Genomic DNA, 12,786 nt, shown 5'->3' on the forward strand with positions numbered 1-12,786 from the left:
TCTTCTCCTCCTCCTCCTCCTCCTCCTCCTCCTCTATTCCTTCTTCTTCTCGACTTGATCTTCGACGGATTCGAGCCCATGACAGGTACACCCTACAACCACGATGAGCATGACCTAGATCTGCCATCGGACGGTGTTCAGGAGATCGCACCTGCAGCTGCCCTGGCTTTAGATCCAGTGCAGATCGTGCCATCCGAGCACGGGAGGATGGACCCCACCACGGAAGCCGCACACTCAACGGCGATAGAGCCGAACACAGATTTCACTGCCAATGAGGTCTGTGTCGTCGGACCCTCGGACTCGTTTCCGGCCATAGGCTCCGAACCACGCATATTCGCGCCCATCAGATCTAACTGGGCACCAATCTTGGAGTTCAGCTCCGCGGACATCTTTCAGCACTCGCCCCTTCGGCGACGTGCTAAACACATTAAAATCTCTCTCCTTGTCTGGAGAGTCTTGGTTGAACTATGTCCGGCTTGAGTGGGAAGCGGACGAGGAAGGAATTTGTTACCCACCCACCACCCACTTATTAGCCACTGTCGATGACTTAACCGACATGCTTGATTTCGAATCCGAAGACATCGACGATATGGATGACGATGCCGGAGAAGAGCAGGAACCACCACCCATAGGGCGCTGAACAACCACCTCATCATATGACAAAAGGATGGCGAGGATCAAAAGGATGCAACGGAGGATAATCCTCCGAAGAAACAACCGAAGCACCGACGTTAGCGGTGCCGCTCTAAACCACGCCAGGGTAGAAACAGCGATACTGGCACAAGAGATAATAGCACTCCGGATGACACCGAAGACGAAAACAATCCCGCCCAGCCAAGCTTCGAACAGGCTGGACGGGAGGACGGGCAAGCTAGCCCCGATGAACATGCCATGAATGAAGACTCGGAGGATGACAATTACATGCCCCTCTCCAAAGACGAGGTGAGCCCCGGCGACGAATAATTTACCGTGCCTGAGGATCCCGTCGAGCAGGAGCGCTTCAAGCGCCGGCTTATAGCCATTGCAAAGAGCCTGAAGAAAAAACAGCAACAGCTTCAAGCTGATCAAGATCTGCTCACTAATAGATGGATTGAGGTCCTAGCGGCCGAGGAATACGGACTCGACCGCCCAACCAAAAGTTACCTAAGGCGCAGGTTGTTACCTCAATTCGAGGACGAGGCACTAGAGCCTATACTACTAGCGCAGGATGTGGCTGACCGACCACCTCGTGGCCGAGACAAAGCGGCGTATCAGTCCGAACACCAGCCCGCACCCCGTCGCCGAACAAATAGAAACACGAAGGCCCGGGGCTACATTGGAAAACAAAGCAGGACAGTCAAGATCGATCTACGGATCGCGGGGGCGCGCCCCAACACGTGATGATGACCGCCACGCCGGATATACTAAATACAAATCCGTCCGGGCTGAATACAGCAGAACAGATTCATCCGAACTGCGTCGCGATGTAGCCCGGCATAGAGGCACCGCACACCCCCAATGCTTCACTGGCGAAGTAATGGAGCATGAATTCCCAGAAGGGTTTAAACCCGTAAACATCGAACCATATGATGGGACAACAGACCCCGTGGTATGGATTGAAGATTTCTTTCTCCACATTCACATGGCTCGCGGTGACGATCCCCATGCCATCAAGTACCTCCCACTAAAACTCAAGGGACCAGCTCGGCACTGGCTGAATAGTCTGCCGGGAAACTCCATTGGCAGTTGGGAGAACCTGGAAGATGCATTCCTTGACAACTTTCATGGCACTTATGTGCGACCACCGAACGCTGATGACTTAAGTCACATAGCCCAACAGCCCGGAGAGTCAGCCAGGAAATTCTGGACTCGGTTCTTAACCCATAAAGAACCAAATCGTCGACTTTTCGGATGCCGAAGCCCTAGCGGCCTTTAAGCATAACATCCGTGACGAGTGGCTCGCCCGACACCTCGGCCAAGAGAAGCCGAAGTCCATGGCAGCCCTTACGACACTCATGACCCGCTTTTGTGCGGACGAGGATAGCTGGTTGGCTCGTAGCAACAGCACATCAAGAAATCCTGGCACTTCAGACGCCAGAGATAGCAACGGCAAGCCCCGACACAACAGACACAAGCGTCGCAATAATGGCGATAACGCCGAAGACACGACCATCAATGTCGGATTCAATGGCTCCAAGTCCGGTCAACGGGAAAATCTATTTAAAAGAAACAATCCGGGCCCGTCCAGTCTGGACCGCATACTCGATCGTCCATGTCAAATTCACGACACCCCCGATAAACCAGCCAACCACACCAACAAAAAATGTTGGGTATTTAAACAGGCCGGCAAACTAAATGTCGAAAACAAGGAAAAGGGGTCGCATAGTGATGACGACGAGGAGCCCCGGCCACCAAACACAGGGGGACAGAAGAAATCCCCCCCCCCCCAAGGAAAAACAGTAAATATGATATACGCCACCCATATTCCCAAGCGGGAGCAGAAGCGTGCACTAAGGGACATCTACGCGATGGAGCCAGTCGCCCCAAAGTTCAACCCATGGTCTTCCCATCCAATCACCTTTGATCGCAGGGACCATCCGACCAGTATTCGTCATGGCGGCTCAGCCGCACTGGTCCTTGACCCTATTATTGATGGATTCCACCTCACACGAGTCCACATGGACGGTGGCAGCAGCCTGAACCTGCTTTATCAGGATACAGTGTGCAAAATGGGCATCGATCCCTCAAGGATCAAACCCACCAAAACCACCTTCAAAGGTGCCATACCAGGTGTAGAGGCTTGTTGTACAGGCACAATCACACTGGAAGTGGTCTTCGGATCCCCGGACAACTTCCGAAGCGAGGAGTTAATCTTTGATATCGTCCCCTTCCACAGTGGTTGTCATGCACTGCTTGGACGAACCACATTCGATCGATTCAATGCGGTGCCACACTATGCCTACCTCAAGCTCAAGATGCCCGGACCTCGCAGTGTTATAACAGTCAATGGAAATACAGAGCGCTCCCTCCGTACGGAGGAGCACACCCCGGCCCTTGCAGCAGAAGTACAGAGCAACCTCCTTAGGCAGACCCTCAACTCGGCAATAAAGCCCCCGGACACCATCAAGCGAGTCCGAACTACTCTGCAACAGGATCGCCCGGCCCGTCCAGAGCTCACCTAGCAATTCGGCCTCCGTCCTAGTCCAATCAAGCGGTGAAATTCGTGTCGCACGTACATAATTACGCACTTACAATACCATGGGCATAGACGGAGGCACAGCTAGACCGCGGTCCACAATGCGGCTCAACCGCCCGGGATCCGCATACCTTCATCTTTTTCTTTCTTTCAGGTTCCTCTCTTCTTGAGGCTCTTTCGATAACCTGATCATCGGACCCATCACGGGACGGATACACCAAGGAAGCAAGGAGCTTTGACATACAAGGGAATCCCCAGGTGGTTTCTGCTAACGATCACTATACATGTTTTACATACCCACACGTAGCTCGCTCTTGGCTAGACATGTCAAATAGCCCTATTTGCTTATCGCACTACTTGTATACATACACCTTGATGTATTATTCAAATAACAATGGAAAATAATTTGCAAAGTCAGCTTATTACTTCATTTTTTTCTTCCTTAACTGTTTATTTATTACAAATCGCACCCGTACATTCTGGTACGTTCAGTTCGCCAGGGGCCTCAGTGTACCCCATAACACGGCAAGAAAGTCCGAACACTTTTAACAGTGCGGCACCCCGAACTTATAGCATTAAATGCATCAGCTCCGAATCATGTCTTGGGTCAATAGTTGGGTTGCCCGGCTCCTGTGCTTGCTACCCTACGTTCCGCTATATCGGCTAGGGTAGTAAAGGGAGAACTACTGCGATTCTGTCCTGGTTCTTCTGGACGAGCACCTCAGTACCAAAAACTGACTGTCATGATGCGGCGAGAGCTAGTCGCTGTTCGAGAGGTTTCAAATGCTTAACGATTTTTTCCACTTTATGCGAGGAATCGGTCTTTGTCCGATTTAGGCGTGTATAGCGCCCCAAGTTCGGCCTTTCGAATACCAGGGGCTATGCCAAAATTTAAAATTATAGAACTTCTATGGCTAAGTGAGGGTGATAAAGCTGTTTAGTCCGATTGCCTTGTTCGTTGCGCTAGACACATCCTTAAAGGACCAAAGACTTGGATAAAGAGTGTTTAGATTTATCCCAAACATCCCAAACACCCCTCGGTCATCAGCACCATGGCGTCCATCTTCGCCCAATGCATCTTTGCACGGGCAAAGGCCATCCGCGCACCTTCAATGCAAACCGACCGTTTTATGACTTCAAGTCGTGGGCAGGCACTCACAAGCCGCTTCACGAGTCCGAAGTAGCTATTGGGCATAGGCTCGGCAGGCCATAGCCGGACTATGAGGTCCTTCATGGCCAGTTCGGCTGCCTTGTGCAGCTCGACTAGTTGCTTCAGCCGGTCGCTCAAGGGCATCGAATGTTCTGTACCAAGATATTGAGACCAGAACAACTTCTCCGTTGATCTCCCTTCTTCGGCTCGGTAGAACTATGCGACATCTGATATGCTACACGGCAGATCCGCAAACGCTCCTAGAGAACTCCAAATTCGGGTAAGTAAAAAGAATGTGTCCTTCACATGCTTGCTTGGCATAACAAATGCCTTACCCGCCGCAATCTTCTTGGCCGCCTAGATCTCCTGGAGGGCCCTCTGGGCTTCGGCTCTGGCGTCTTGTGCACTCTGGAGGGCCTTGGCAAGCTCGGACTCTTGAGTCTTAGAGTCACGCTCCAAGGACTCGTACTTTTGGATGAAATCCTGGAGCTCTTGCTAGACCTCGCTGACCCGGGCCTCCTGCTTCTCGCACGCGGCGTGTTCCTTGCCCGCTTTGTCTTCGGCCTCGGCCAGCGCCTTCTTAAGGGCCGCCACTTCGGTCGTGGCCCCTATAAAAGTTCATGAAGCTTTTATCAGCAGAAACCATTTATCTATCATAAGTACACAGGCAGGGTATTATCTACCTTGACTTTCCTCCAGCTGCCTCTTCACGAGGACGAGTTCTCCCTCGGTCCGCTCCAGGTCCTGCTTTAGTCAAGAGACCTCCGTAGTACGAGCGGTAGCGGCCACCAGCGACGCCTGCTTATTTACATAGACATCTTATGTTAGACTCCTGCGAATATTATTTGATCCTCTGTTTGGCCTTTCTTCCAAACACCACACAGAGCATCAGGGGCTACTGTCTACACTGTGATATTCTCTCACAATTTTATTACTTACCTCAAAGCCTGTTAGAAGGCTAGCACAGGCTTTGGTCAATCCGCTTTTGGCAGACCGGACCTTCTCGATCACCGTAATCATAAGAGTACGGTGTTCTTCATCAATGGAAGCGCTGCGAAGCATTTCCGTCAAGCTGTCCGGTGCCTCTGGATGGACAAAAGTCATCGGTATAGGCGGCTCTCCCTCCTAAGGGAGAGGCTGCCTGCCTGAATCCGGAACCACTTGGGTCCCCGGAGCCATATTCGGCTGGGGTCCAAACTGGATGTGGCCCCCATTATCAGAGTTTGTGGGGGTCTTTCCCCCCATGTGTCTGGCGACCGGGGTTTCGCCTGGAAGCGTCTCCGAAACTGTCTCCCCTTGGCCTGGTATCCTTCGACACAACACCTCGGTGTCGTCTGTGGCCTTGGGGGGGAGGCTGTTGGAAGAGACTCGTTGTTCATCGCCAACGGGTCCAGCGATCCCTCCGAAGAGGAGGATATCTCGATGTTGGATTGGGCCGGACTGCAGGTGCACGTCTGGCATGTTAAGAAGCGATAAAGCAAACATACCAGAAATACTATTGTGTCCGGATACTTACGACTTAGCCAGGGGCTTGACCCTGGGTTCCCACTCCTCGCCGCTGTTGGTGGCTGCGGTGGAATGATCCGGAAGGAAGGTTTTTCCCTTCTTGGACACCTCGGCCTCCCCATGTGTGGCGGCATTCCTCTTCTTTCTCCCCCCAGTAGGGGGGATGGATTTCCTCCTCCTCCTCGTCGTCTTCGATGGAGGAGTGCGTCTTGGTGTCTTCGGACGTCATGTCCGGTGCAACCTTGCGCCGGAGATCATCTCTGGACCCCGCGGCCGTCTTCTTGGCCTCTTCTCCGGCACCTCATAGGGCGCCGGAAACAGCATCTTCATTAGAAGAGGCGATTCTGGATCTTCAGGTAGCAGATCCGGACAGTTAATCTGCTCCGCTATCGTTACCCAGGCCTGTAAGATTGGCATGGAGGCTTAGATTCCTCCCGCGGATGTTCTAGTAAAAGGCATATCTTGCAAATATGAAAACTTAATGGATTGGCTTGGCGTTTTGCGTTGAGCCCGCGATCTACGGTTGTGGGCGGTGGTACCTCGTTGGCCTTGAAGAGTACCTTCTAGACGTCTTCGTGCGTCATGCCGAAGAGCTCTCGCAGTGTCTAGTGTTCGGCCGGGTAGAACTCCCACAGATTGCAAATCCGTCTCTGACACGAAAGAATCCAGCGGAGGAATATAACCTGGAGCATGTTGACGAGCTTGATTTTCTTGCTTATCATATTTTGGACGCATGTCTGAAGTCCGGTCAGTTCTTCCGCTGAGCCCCAGTGAAAGGATCGATATGGTTGACTAGAGGGGGGGTGAATAGGCAACTAACAATTTTAACCTTTTCTTTACAAAATTAAACTTTGCAACAAAATAGGTTGTCTAGATGTGCAACTAGGTGAGCAACCTATATGATGCAATAACAACTAGTACACAAGCAAGCAAGGGATGTAACAACAAGTAAGCTTGCAAGAGTAAAGGCACGAAATAACCAAGAGTGGAGCCGGTGGAGACGAGGATGTGTTACCGGAGTTCCTTCCTTTTAAGGGGAAGTACGTCTCCGTTAGAGCGGTGTGGAGGCACAATGCTCCCCAAGAAGCCACTAGGGCCACCGTATTCTCCTCACGCCCTCACACAATGCGAGATGCTGTGATTCCACTATTGGTGCCCTTGAAGGCGGCGACCGAACCTTTACAAGCAAGGTTGGGGCTATCTCCACAACAATGGGAGGCTCTCAACAACAACAAAAACACCACGAAGCTTCACCACAATGGAGTATGGCTTCGAGGTGACCTCAACCGTCTAGGGTGCTCAACACCCAAGAGTAACAAGATCCGCAAGGGATAAGTGGGGGGAATCAAATTTCTCTTGGTGGAAGTGTAGATCTGGGCCTTCTCAACCAATCCCGAGCAAATCAACAAGTTTGATTGGCTAGGGAGAGAGATCCGGCGAAAATGGAGCTTTGAGCAACAATGGAGCTTTGGGGGAAAGAGGTAGGTCAACTTGGAGGAAGAAGACGCCTTTATACAGTGTGGGAACACATCCAACCATTACCTCACTATGCAACCCCGCACAGAGCGGTACTACCGCTGGGGCAGGGCGGTACTACCGCTGAGAGCGGTACTACCGCTCCCTGCCCAGCGGTACTACCGTGCTGGAGAGGAAGCCAGGCCACTGGCCCCAGAGCGGTACTACCGCGGGAGTAGGAGCGGTACTACCGCTCGCAGCGGTACTACCGCTTCTACTACCGCTTTTAGTGCCGCAAAACCCGACACGAGAAAACACCGTCTCGAATCGAGGCGGCAGTAGCGCGGTACTGCTGCGGTACTACGGCCGAAGCCCGCGAGCGGTACTACCGCTCTACGGAGCGGTACTACCGCTGGGAGCGGTACTACCGCTCCATGGAGCGGTACTACCGCTGGAGGGCTTCGGCGGTACTACCACTGGAGATCGCGGTACTACCGCTGGCACAGTGTGAAGCAGGTATGGAAGAGAAGTTGCGGCTCCAGAGTTGCGAAAGGAAGACGACGGGTGTGATAAGGATGTGTACGTGTTGATTCCACCCTAGTCTTACCAAAGCGGATCCCCTCTTAATAGTACGGTGACTCCTACGAGACTAGTCCACCAACAACGAAACGAAGGAGCTACACCGTCTTGACTAAAACACCGAGGGGAGAAAATCGTCTCGTGCCAATGGATGATTCTCTGAAAGAACTTAACGCACACGATTAGTCCGCAAAAGCATTGTCATCAATCACCAAAACCACTAGGGGATAAATATGCCCTTACAATCTCCCCCTTTTTGGTGGATTGATGACAATACGGGATTTGCATAAACAAGATATAGAGTAAGCATACAAACCCCACGGTCCTAACATGTAGATGGGCTCCCCCTGGATGTGTGCTATTTAGATAAGTGCTTTGGACTGCACAGCACACATACTAGGATCAAAGCTCCCCCTACATTTTAGAGACCAACAATCTAAGCATGGTGTATGAGAGCAGCATAGATGATATAACAAGAAAAGCACGCAACTCATAAGCTAGAGTGACATAGATAATGATACTGGAAAAGTAAGGTAGCATATGTCTCACACCATATGACTCGTACTTAAGTCTCACTCGAACTTAGGTCTCACAGACAAACCAACCAAAGCAAATGCGAGGAAAACACAAACAAGACACAACGAACAAGACACAAATAAGAGACGAAAGACACAACTCGCAAATCCCTAAACTCTCTCCCCCTTTGGCATCAAGACACCAAAAAGGAGAGGGAGTGTTGCTACGGCTCCAGGTGAGAGCAAATGAGGGACACACGCATCAGAGCCCAGCGGAGTCATCGGCACCACCATCATCAGTCTGGAAGTGCTCGGCCTCAGAATCGGTCCACGGGCAGTGCTGCTGAATCCACTCCTCCTCCTCAATAAGCTGGTCCTCAGATCCACTCTTGACTGTAGCACCCAACTGTCGCATGAGCTCCTTGTGACGACCTCGAGCCTTCTTCTCATCCACATGGGTCATGTACTGACCGTGAGCCTCCATGCAGAACATCTTCTTCATCTTAGACTTGAGCTTCTTAGCCCAAGAGGGCTCTGCCTCAGATGGCATGTAGTCATCATCCTCATCATCATCAGCTGCAGGCTCCTCCTCTGTCTCCATGGCAGCAGCAGACGAAGGAACTCCAGTCTTAGGGGCCTGAGTGCCCCAGTTATCCTTCTTCCTCAGACGCTTGACATCGTGAGAGATCAACTCTCCAGACTCTAGTGGCACCTTAGGATATACATGATCCCAGGCCTTCTCAATGAGCAGCATGATGAACGGACCATAGATCGGGCACTTTCGCTTGGAGATAGCAGACAGTAGCTCAGACCACATAACATGAGAGATATCCAAAGACTCTCCGGTGGGATTTTCCTTCTCACGCTGGCAGCAAAGAAGCATGTCCACGAGATAAGAGTGAACCTGGTCCAGATTCCCAATGCGAGGGAAAAGAGTCTCTCTAAAGATGTGGTGAAGGATATCCAGATAGGCAGGCAGCTCATAGGTTTCCTTCTGTGTCTCCTAGTTGATCTTCAGAGTGCAGTATGGCCAGAGAGCTTGCTTGTGAGTGCAATGGGTGTGGGCGTGAGGGCGAAAGCCAACAGGAGACTCAAGACCGAGATCTTGCACCCCAATCAACTGCATGAACGCTCTCCACTTGACAGAAAGCAACTTGCCATTGGTCATCCAGGTGAGTGTCCTATCCTCATCAGTCCCAAGGTGAACCGTGGCATAGAATTGGGCCACCATATCAGCATCAAAGTCCTTGTTGAATTTCATGATCCCCAGAATGTTCGGTTGAGTGCACATCTGAAGAGCTTCACCAAAGTAGTCAGGATCTTGCTCCATATGGTCGGTGTCGATGGAGTGCACTTTGACAAAGAAATTCTTCTTGGATTTGAGAACATCGAAGAAGATGGCAAACTGGAACCTGTTCCAGAACGGACGGTTGACCAAAGTGGGATCTTGGTCAGCTTCATACGGGTTGCGGCGGCGCCTTGCCTAGAACTCCTTTGGCGGCATTTCTGGCACTGTCTTGCCGGGCTTTGGCTTGACCCCAGACTTCTTCTGGAGTTGAGGTGGAGGTGGAGGTTGAGGATGAGCACTTGAGGATCCTCCGGCAGGCTCGGTGGTGCGGTAGCGCTTGGACGTGGCACGTCCGGGATTGACACGACGAGCCTGATGCTCAGGGACCTCATCACCTGGAACCACACACAAGAACACGCAAACAACCAGAAAGCACGAGCATAAGCCACAAAACACGAACAAAAAGATCACTGAAAGGTAGAAGTAGAGTGGAATTTGGTAGAGAGCGGTAGTACCGCGACCAGATAGCGGTAGTACTGCCACGAGCAGTAGTACCGCTCCACAGGGAGCGGTAGTACCGCTCCAAGCGGTAGTACCGCCCTGGAGAGGGCGGTAGTACCGCTCGGGACGGGGAAACTGCAGTTTCCTACTACCGTGTTCAGCTCCAGCACTACCGTCCTACCAAATTCAAAAATACTCCAACCAAACAGCAATCCAAACGACCTAGAAGCATTCTCCATCCTACTCAAGCCTAGATTTGGCCAAAAATCTAAAGATGCAACTGCTACTGCCCCTAAGATGCTAGATTGGAAACCTAGACAAAAAGAACAAGAGAACGGGGGCAATACCGGCATCCATGGCAAGAGGACAAGGTGGGGATCGTTTCCACCGAAGGGAATGGAGAGGGACGGCCCGGAGAGGGAGATCCGCCGGAGCCCTCCCGTGGCGCCGGTTGCTGGAGAGAGAGAGGAACAGGCGAGGGGGCGTGTGAATGGGTATGGGGGAGAAGAAACTCCCCCTGCCCCCCGATATAACCCCCGCCCGCGCCTCTCAGCGGTAGTACCGCGCTGGAGGGCGGTAGTACCGCTCGCCAGCGGCGGTAGTACCGCCAGCAACCAAAAGCTGCTTCTAGACTCAAAGAAAAACTCACGAAAAGAACGGGAAGGCAAACACAATACAAACAAAGACCAACAAGACACCATAAACACGCGCAACGAACCGGAACCCACTCCTTCAAAGCAACCAAACGAAAGAGGAGCGGGCTCTGGCCTCTCTCAAGAGAGGGCGGTGGCCGGAGCCACCTATGTTTGAGTCAATTGGTATGGCACCGCGAAGAATTATCCTTGGGCCCATGACCAAAACTCGTCTTTGAAGCACAAGTACCATCAAAAATGGCTAATGTGGAAGAGTTGATCGTTTTATGCATAATGGGGGGAAGGAGAGTTCATTGAGAGAACAACACTCCCCCTATGTCCATGCCTACACCTAAACTAGACAACAAGTTGAGTGTGGTGGGGGGTGCACGGGTTCAAGTCAAATTGCTCAAATCAATGATATTTAGCGCATGCCTTAACTCACGAAATCTTGCTTCATCCAAGGGCTTCGTGAAAATATCTGCAAGGTTATCATGAGTGTTTACATACTTGAGCTCGATCTCCCCTCGCCTAATGTGATCCCGGATGAAGTGATACCGAATCTCAATGTGCTTCGTCTTGAAGTGTTGCACCGGGTTGAGAGAAATCTTGATGGCACTTTCATTATCACACCAAAGAGGCACTTTGTCACAAATGACACCATACTCCTTTAAAGTTTGCCTCATCCATAGGAGTTGAGCACAACAACTACCGGCCGCCACATACTCCACTTCGGTGGACGAGAGAGACACACAACTTTGCTTCTTGGAAGACCAACTTACCAAAGAGCAACCAAGAAATTGGCACCCTCCGGAAGTGGACTTCCTATCCACTTTGTCTCCCACCCAATCGGAATCCGTGAAACCTTCAAGCTTGAAGTTTCCTCCTCTTGGATACCATAAGCCAAAGTTTGGGGTATGAGCCAAATATCGAAAGATTCGCTTGACCGCCAAAAAGTGACTTTCCTTTGGTGCGGATTGAAAACATGCACACATCCCCACACTCAACATGATATCCGGTCTAGATGCACAAAGGTAAAGCAAGGAGCCAATCATGGAGTGATATACCTTTTGATCCACCGCTTTACCATTGGGATCGATGTCAAGTTGGCACTTGGTAGGCATTGGTGTAGAAGCCGGCTTGACATCACTTAGCTTGAATCTTTTAAGCATTTCTTGAGTGTATTTGGCTTGGTTGATGAAGGTTCCTTCTCTTCTTTGTTTGATGTCAAAACCAAGGAAGAACTTCAACTCTCCCATCGAAGACATCTTAAACTTGGAGGTCATGAGAGCGGCAAATTCCTCATTGAAAGCTTTGTTAGGAGAACCAAAGATAATATCATCAACATATAGTTGGCATACAAACAACTCCCCGTTGACCTTCTTAGTAAAAAGAGTGGGATCGATTAGTCCTACTTCAAATCCACGATCTTGTAGCAACTCGGTAAGGTGGTCATACCACGCACGTGGGGCTTGTTTAAGGCCATAGAGTGCCTTATCGAGTTGATACACATGATCCGGGAAGTAGGGGTCCTCGAACCCGGGGGGTTGCTTGACATAAACCAACTCATTAATAGGACCATTAAGAAAAGCACTTTTCACATCCATTTGTTGCAACTTAAAGTTGTGATGAGAAGCATAGGCAATCAACAAACGTATGGATTCAAGACGAGCAACGGGAGCAAAGGTTTCACCGTAGTCGATACCCTCGACTTGGGAGTAGCCTTGTGCTACCAATCTTGCCTTGTTGCGAATGATGTTCCCATGAGCATCTTGCTTGTTCTTAAAGATCCACTTGGTTCCAATGACATTGTGGTTCCCTGATGGCCTTGGCACCAATCTCCATACTTTGTTGTACTTGAAGTTGTTGAGTTCTTCATGCATGGCATTGAGCCAATCCGAGTCTTCGAGCGCCTCATAGACCTTTTGGGGTTCAACACAAGAGACAAACGCGTGATGTTCACAATAGTTTGCTAATTGTCTACG

Source organism: Triticum dicoccoides, chromosome 3B (genome assembly GCF_002162155.2).
Source record: "Triticum dicoccoides isolate Atlit2015 ecotype Zavitan chromosome 3B, WEW_v2.0, whole genome shotgun sequence".
NCBI lineage: Eukaryota > Viridiplantae > Streptophyta > Magnoliopsida > Poales > Poaceae > Triticum > Triticum dicoccoides.